Genomic DNA, 7,056 nt, shown 5'->3' on the forward strand with positions numbered 1-7,056 from the left:
GTATTTTTCTGTTTGTCGAATGTGGCGAGAGCAGAGGTATCCAATACAACAAAGAAAAGAGAAAGAAACAGAAAAGAGAAAAGAAAACAAAGAGAAAGCAAAAAGAAAAGAAGAAAAAGAAAAAAGAAGGAAGAAGACTCCTCATTCTATCTTCTTCTTCTTCTTCTTCTTCTTCTTCTCTTCTTCTTTCTTATTCTTCTTCTTCTTCTTTCCTTCTCTTCTTCTCTTCTTCTCTTTCCTTCTTCTTCATCAAGCAAGCCTTGCTGCAATAACTGGTTGGTAGTAACAAACTCCTTTAGCTGTTTCTTGTCTGGGAAGCTCTTCATTTTGCTTCCAATTTTAAATATTATCCTTGATGGGAAAAATAACTTTGGTTGTATATTTTTTTTCTTTTCATCATCTTGGGTATTTCATGCCAATCCATTCTAGCCTGAAATCTTTCTGTTGAGAAATCTGATGACAGTCTAATGGGAGCTGCCTTGTAGGTAACTAACTGCTTTTCTTTAATTGCTTTTAAGACTAAAAGCAACTTTTAGTTGTTTCCTTGTCTTTAAGCTTTGGAATTTTAATTATGATATCTCTTGGTGTGGGCTTCTTTGGGTCCTTCTTTTTTGGAATTCTGCACTTTCTGAACTTATGTGTCTTTTTCCTTCACCAGGTTAGGAAAGTTTTTAGTCATTACTTCTTCAAATATGTTCTCAATCTCTTGCTCACTCCTACTTCTGGTATGCCAGTAATGCAGGTGTTGTTACACTTCATATTGCCCCAAAAGTTTCTTTTTTAACATAATTATTATTTATTTTTAGGGAGACGGGAAGGGAGGGAGGAAGAAAGGGAGAGAAACATCAGTGTGTTGTTGTCCCTCACACACCCACTACTGGGGACCTGGCCTGCAACTCAAGCATGTACCCTGACTGGGAATCAAACCAGCAAACCTTTGGTTTGCAGGTGAGTGCTCAACCTACTGAGCCACACCAGCCACAGTCCAAAGGTTTCTTAAACTCTCCTAATTTTTTTAAAATTCTTTTTTCTTTTGGTTTCTCTGCTTGCATGTTTTTCCTACCTTGTCTTCCAAATCTGTGATTCAGTTCTCTGCTTCATGTAACCTATTCTTTATTCCTTCCCATGTATTCTTTATTTCAGACATTGAATTCTTTATTTGTGAGTGGTAATTTTTCATGGTTTCTGTGTCTTTTGTCCATGCTTTTAGCATCCTTATAACCATTACTTTAAACTCTCTATCTCATAAATTGCTTGCCTCCATTTCATTTAGCTCTTTTTCTGGAGAATTCTCTTTTTTTCTTTGTTCTTTCTTTCTTTTTTTTTTTTTTTGTTTAGGAACTGTTTCATGTCTTCCTATTTTGTTGCCTCTTTGTGTTTGTATGTATTGGGTAGCGACTGGTGCAGACCTATGTCAGACACTGCTTGTGACTGGCCCTGGGTAACCTGTTTGGGGCTATCAATGATCCACAGCTTGTGGCTTCCTCTGCTGGTTCTGGGTGTGTGCAGAAATACCAAGCTATGCACCAAGGCTGACTTTTACCAGCACTGGGTCTGGGAGAGGGTCAGCTAAAGTGTCAGAGCTCCCAGAGATCTGCCTCCACCAGCAGTCTTCCTGTTAGGCTTAATCACTAAAAGTGCTTCCTTTTAGCAACTAGACTTAAGCTCCACAGGGTAAGGGGAGAGAGGTTCCTGTGGGTGGGGATATTTCTTCCAACTTGCCTTGTGCTGCATGGAAGAGAGTGCTCTGCCCAAGAAAGATGGTTTCTACAGTATGGGGAATGACTGAGCACGGGGATCCTGGCAGCTGACCCTTCAACTCGCCCAGAGCCCACCAATGACAGTCTCTCCTCATGTGCATTTAGTTTGCACTGCCCTCTCTCTGGTGGAGCCCAGAGTAGGTGGCTACAAAGGAAATTTTGTGCATTGGCCCTTTAGGAGGCTCTCTGAATCTCTAGCCACATCTCCTTGGAAGACAGTGACCCCACTGCATTTCACAGCTGGATATTATTTGGGTTCCTTTCCCAATGTTCTGGTGCTCTAGGCTAGGAAGCCAGGCTTGGAGTTTAGACCTCGAATTTCTCAGTGGGAGCCCTGCTCCTGGACACTGAAATATTCCTCTGGATATTCAGCTGCCACCTGTGGGGGCCGAGCCAGCCCTCTCATACCTCTGAACTTCCTATCCATCTCAATGTGGTAATAGTTTTTTTAAGTCCTTGATTGTAAGGCTTCTCTCCAGCTAGTGTTCAGTTTGTTATTCAGGATGATTTTTCTATAATTTAGTTGTAATTGCAGTTTGGTCCTGTGAGGAAGTTAGTGTAGCTCCCACCTACTGTGCTGCCATCTTCGAACTCCCATCTTATTCTAAGGTAATAAAAATGTCAATGGGCTCCAAATCACATGTACCCCTCAATGGTCCAAAGACAAAAAGTCTCCTTTTAATTAGACATTCGTGATGCCTTTTTTCATTTGAAAATGTTTTCATTTATTTTTTCCTAGACCCCAAATTTACCATCCCTCCCCAACTAAAAAAAAAAAAAAAGTCAGAACTTTCCAAGACCACTCACACAAATCCTGCTGCCAGATTTTACCTAAGGCAGGATTCCAGGTTGCTATCAGACAATGGCAATGGGTAAAGAGACATGGAGCATTGTCCCAAAACTCAGATGCTGAAACTTCAGCTAAATTGTTCCCAACATCTCTCAGATCATATCCTCTGAGCATTTACCCCAGTACTTTGATCTCTTTCCCCCTTAACTCCCAATGTACCTTTCCCTTGATATCAGGCAGGTGTCCAGAGCATGGGTGTATCCCTTTAATCTCAGCCCTGCAACCTCTTTCAAGCTGCCCTTCCTTTCTTCCCAAGCCAGGCCCCCATACATGTAGGATCAGTAGAACAACTCTTGCTTGAGTACTCTTGTTTCTCTCCATTCATATCTTTCCCATACGCCCACCCAACAAACCCCAACCCTGGGTGGCCTAATGATCTACACACAATCCAACTGTGCTGTTAGACCCAACTCTGAGTCCACCTGGAAAAAAAAATCACACAACCATAATCCACCTCATTTTAAATTGGGTTCTATCTTTCTTTGAACACTGGCAGACAATCCTTTTTCATAACAACGGTGTACTTCACCCCCATTCATCATCCAGCAGATAAGGTCATACTTTTAGGTTGTGAGTGGAAGGCCTTGTGTGCCTGGTATGAAACTAGCCAGCAAAACTCTTTTGATGTTTACATTTACCAGTTACTACTCTAAACCTTTTCAGCTATCTTCAAGTTTTCTAATCAAGTTTCATCATTCCTGTCTATAGAAGCAACCTTACTCTTACTTCCTTGAGAAAATTGATGTAAAAAGAAATTACATTTCCCAACTCTCTGGCTCTTCCTCCTTATCAATTTATGTTTGTCTTCTCTACTTCACCTTCAGCCTCAGAGATCGTTCTTTCCTTCTGTTCAAAGATAAGCACTTCTCCCATCTTCACACTCCCAAGTCTTTAATCCTACATCTTCTGTCACCTCATCACTCTTTCCCTCTCCTTGCTGATCCTTCATACTCTTTATCTTCAGTATCTTCTTCTCCAAACTTGAAAATGAATTTAAGTTGCTGTAATCTAAAGAAAGAATCATGTCAGTCAAAATCTTATCCTCCTCCCATTCCCTCCACTGCAAAAATCCTGGAAAGAGATATGTGTGCTCACTGTTTCCACCACTTAACCACTTCACACTTACAATCTACTCTACTCTGGCCACTGCTTGCTACTCCACAGAAATTTCTCTTGTCAAAGTCACCAATGACTTCCAGAATGCTAAATCCTTTTTCAAGTCTTAATCATTTTCTTAATTTGATGCCTTGGTAGCATTGAATACTATTGACTACTCCCCCACCTTGAAACATTGTACTCCTTAGAAACACTATTTCTCTTCTCATTTTCATTGGAGTTGTCACTTACTTAATCATCCATCAAATGTTGGACACCCCAGGGTTCCTTCCTCAAGTCCATGAATTTTCCTCTGGACATTACCCTCTACTACTATAGTTCCAGCTACCACCTCTCAGTTCAAGACCCACAACCTAACACATACTTAGACTTATATCTTAAGTTCATAGCTCTCTGAGCTCCCAATTCGCATTACATCTCCAGCTGGATACCATATAGGTATCTCAAAATGCAACAAGCCCAAAAGGAGCTTGTAGTTTCACTTACCGAACCCCATGCAAAATTAACTCCTTTCCTATGTTTCTATTTTGAGGAATGATTACATCATCCTGATAGTCAACAAAGCCCTGAATCTGGGAGGTATCTAGAATAGTTAACACATCCTACTCTTTTCCCTTAGACTAATATTTCTTAAATCTGTCTCTGGCTCCTCATCCCCACTACCACTACCTTGGTCCAAGTTCGCATTGTTCTCTGTTTGACTATTCTCTTATTTTTTATTTAATTTACTTTTTTTAGATTTTATTTATTTATTTTTAGAGGGGAAGGGAGGGAGAAGGGAGGGAGATAAACATCAGTGTGTGGTTGCTTGTTGCATGCTCCCTACTGAGGACCTGGCCTGCAACCCAGGCAAGTGCCCTGACTGGGAATTGAACCAGTGACCCCTTCACAGGCCAGCACTCAATCCACTGAGCCACACCAGCCAAGGCTATCCTCTTATTTTGACTCTTACAAAAACCTACACAAGAAGTATGTTACTGAGGATGTGCCATAATCACCACCCAGAAGGAAGGAGGGCAATACAGGGATCTCTTCTTGTGTTGAGTTTGGGCTAAAGCTGACCAAGAGGTAACAGTCATGGCCATGAAGATGGGAGTGATACTAAGGATCAAGCACCCTGTTTAAAAAAAGAAAAAAATCCCAAACATGAGGAAGGTGGGTATCATGTCTGTGCAGGCTTTCTGCTGTGGGCTGCTGAATGAAGTCATGGGGACTGGACCTGTCAGGGGCCAACAGGCAGGATTTTCAGGAGGCACCATTCCATTCAGATTTATAGAAAACTCTGATTTTCTCACATACACATGAGCTTCACCAGAAGGGCCTAATATATTGCAAAGCTTGTGGATTTTCATTCCAGTCTTTAGAAAGAAGGGCTGTATTTGAATTTCTGTGAATCCAAACTGCCTCAGCAGTGACTATTTTGATTTTCATGGCTTTTGTAACATAAAAATGCCTGTTAGAATAGTCTGATGCCACAGAGAACTTCATGAGAACTAGACTTTAATTTTAATAGAAGGCAAAAAGAAAGGAAACTATCATATGATATTTGTCTTTCACCACCTGGCTTATTTCGCTTAGCATAATGCTTTCCAGTTCCATCCGTGCTGTTGCAAAAGGTAGGAGCTCACCTCTAACAGGAATCTAATCAACAAAACAAACAAACAAGCAAAATATAACCAAAGACACTGAAATTGAGAACAGGCTGACAGTGACCAGAGGGAAGTGGGGAAGGAATTTCAGGGGAAGGGTTTTAAGGAACTGGTATAAAGGGCACATGGACAATAACAAGGGGGTGCTGGAGATGTGAGGGAGGAAGGGAGGGCTGGGGGTGGGTTGGGATGGGGCTAAAGGGCAAAAAAACTGTACTTGAACAACAATTAAAATAAAAAATGGAAACTAGTACTTTCACAACAGTTCACATCTATCATATCAATGCTTCTTTTCTGTTTCCTCAGCATGTATGTTGTGACTGCAAGAAGGATTTTCATTCCATTTGTTCAGTCTTGCAAGAAAATCTTCATAGATGAGCCACCTGTCACTTATTATGAGATGGCCTTTCAGTGTCTTCAGTTAATGAGACTGCAAGTGAAGGACCTAGCCCTGGCTGGTGTAGCTCAGTGGATTGAGCTCACGGGCTGTGAACCAGAGTGTCGCAGGTTCAATTTCCAGCCAGGGTACATACCTGGGTTGCAGGCTATAACCCCCAGCAACTGCACATTGATGTTTCTCTCTCTCTTTCTCTCTCCCTTCCCTCTCTAAAAATAAATAAATAAAATCTAAAAAAAAGAATTTCTAGTTTGCTGTTTATACTCTCTCTTAAAAAAAAAAGAAAAAGAAAGTGAAGGACTTGTGGCATTATTCATTTTTAGAAACATGACAATTGGATACCTGTCGAGGGAAAGAAGACTTGGTAGATATAGTACTGTGCCACCATGGGGTGGACTATGAGATGACCTGGACTCCAGCAGTCTGAATTCCTCAAGGTCCCAGAATTCTAGCTTTTTTACAAGTCCATTTTTTCAAGCTATACAGCCCCCTCTACTACTGTGTCTTCATTTCAGGGAGAGATAATGGGTAGATACTGGACTTTGGAATCTGTGCTGGCACAGGTAAAAAGTGAAATAGTTTCAGAAAACAGAGGATGATGATGACGATGATGAAGAAAACTTGGAAGAATGGACACCTGGCCTATCTAAGAGGAGACAGAGAGCTTCACTGTCTGACCTGTCAAGACTTGAAGATGTGGAAGGGATGAGTATGTGCCAGCTGAAGGAAATACTACCTTGGAATTTTGTCAACTGTTTGTGCTGTGGTGAAAAGTGGGAGCTGGTAGAGAAAGTAAACTGGTTATCCAAAGAGCATGAAGAAAACCAAAAATCTTATGGAGAGTGGCTGTGGCTTTAGGATGAAGAAGACTACAGCCTGTGCCATATCTGTATGGATGCCATCATCCACTGCATTTTACTATAGTGCAGGCACATGGTCACCTGTACTAAGTATGGAGCATGAGTGAGTGTCCCATCTGACAGCAGTATGTGGTGTGTGCTGTGCAAGTGTTCAAGTTCTGAAGCAGACACTATCCCTGACAGTGCACTTGCCCCAAAGCTTGATACTAGACATTTTAGTGCACAGAAAATACGGGAAACTTACTGTCCAAGAGTTTAAGTCATTTTTATTTTTACTTTAAAAATATTTTATTTATTTATTTTTAGAGAAGGGAAGGGAGGGAGAAAGAGAGAGAGAGAAACATTAATGTGTGGTTGCCTCTTGCGCATCCCCTACTGGGTACCCAACTTGGCTGCAACCCAGGCATGAGCCCTGACTGGGAAT

The 7,056-nt window shown here is 41.3% G+C and overlaps 1 pseudogene; it reads left to right on the forward strand.

The window, feature by feature from the left end:
* The first annotated feature begins 4,872 nt into the window (after positions 1–4,872).
* LOC114505734 lies at positions 4,873–6,794 on the forward strand (annotated as a pseudogene).
* Positions 6,795–7,056: the final 262 nt, after the last annotated feature.

This window comes from Phyllostomus discolor, chromosome X (assembly GCF_004126475.2).
Source record: "Phyllostomus discolor isolate MPI-MPIP mPhyDis1 chromosome X, mPhyDis1.pri.v3, whole genome shotgun sequence".
Lineage (NCBI taxonomy): Eukaryota > Metazoa > Chordata > Mammalia > Chiroptera > Phyllostomidae > Phyllostomus > Phyllostomus discolor.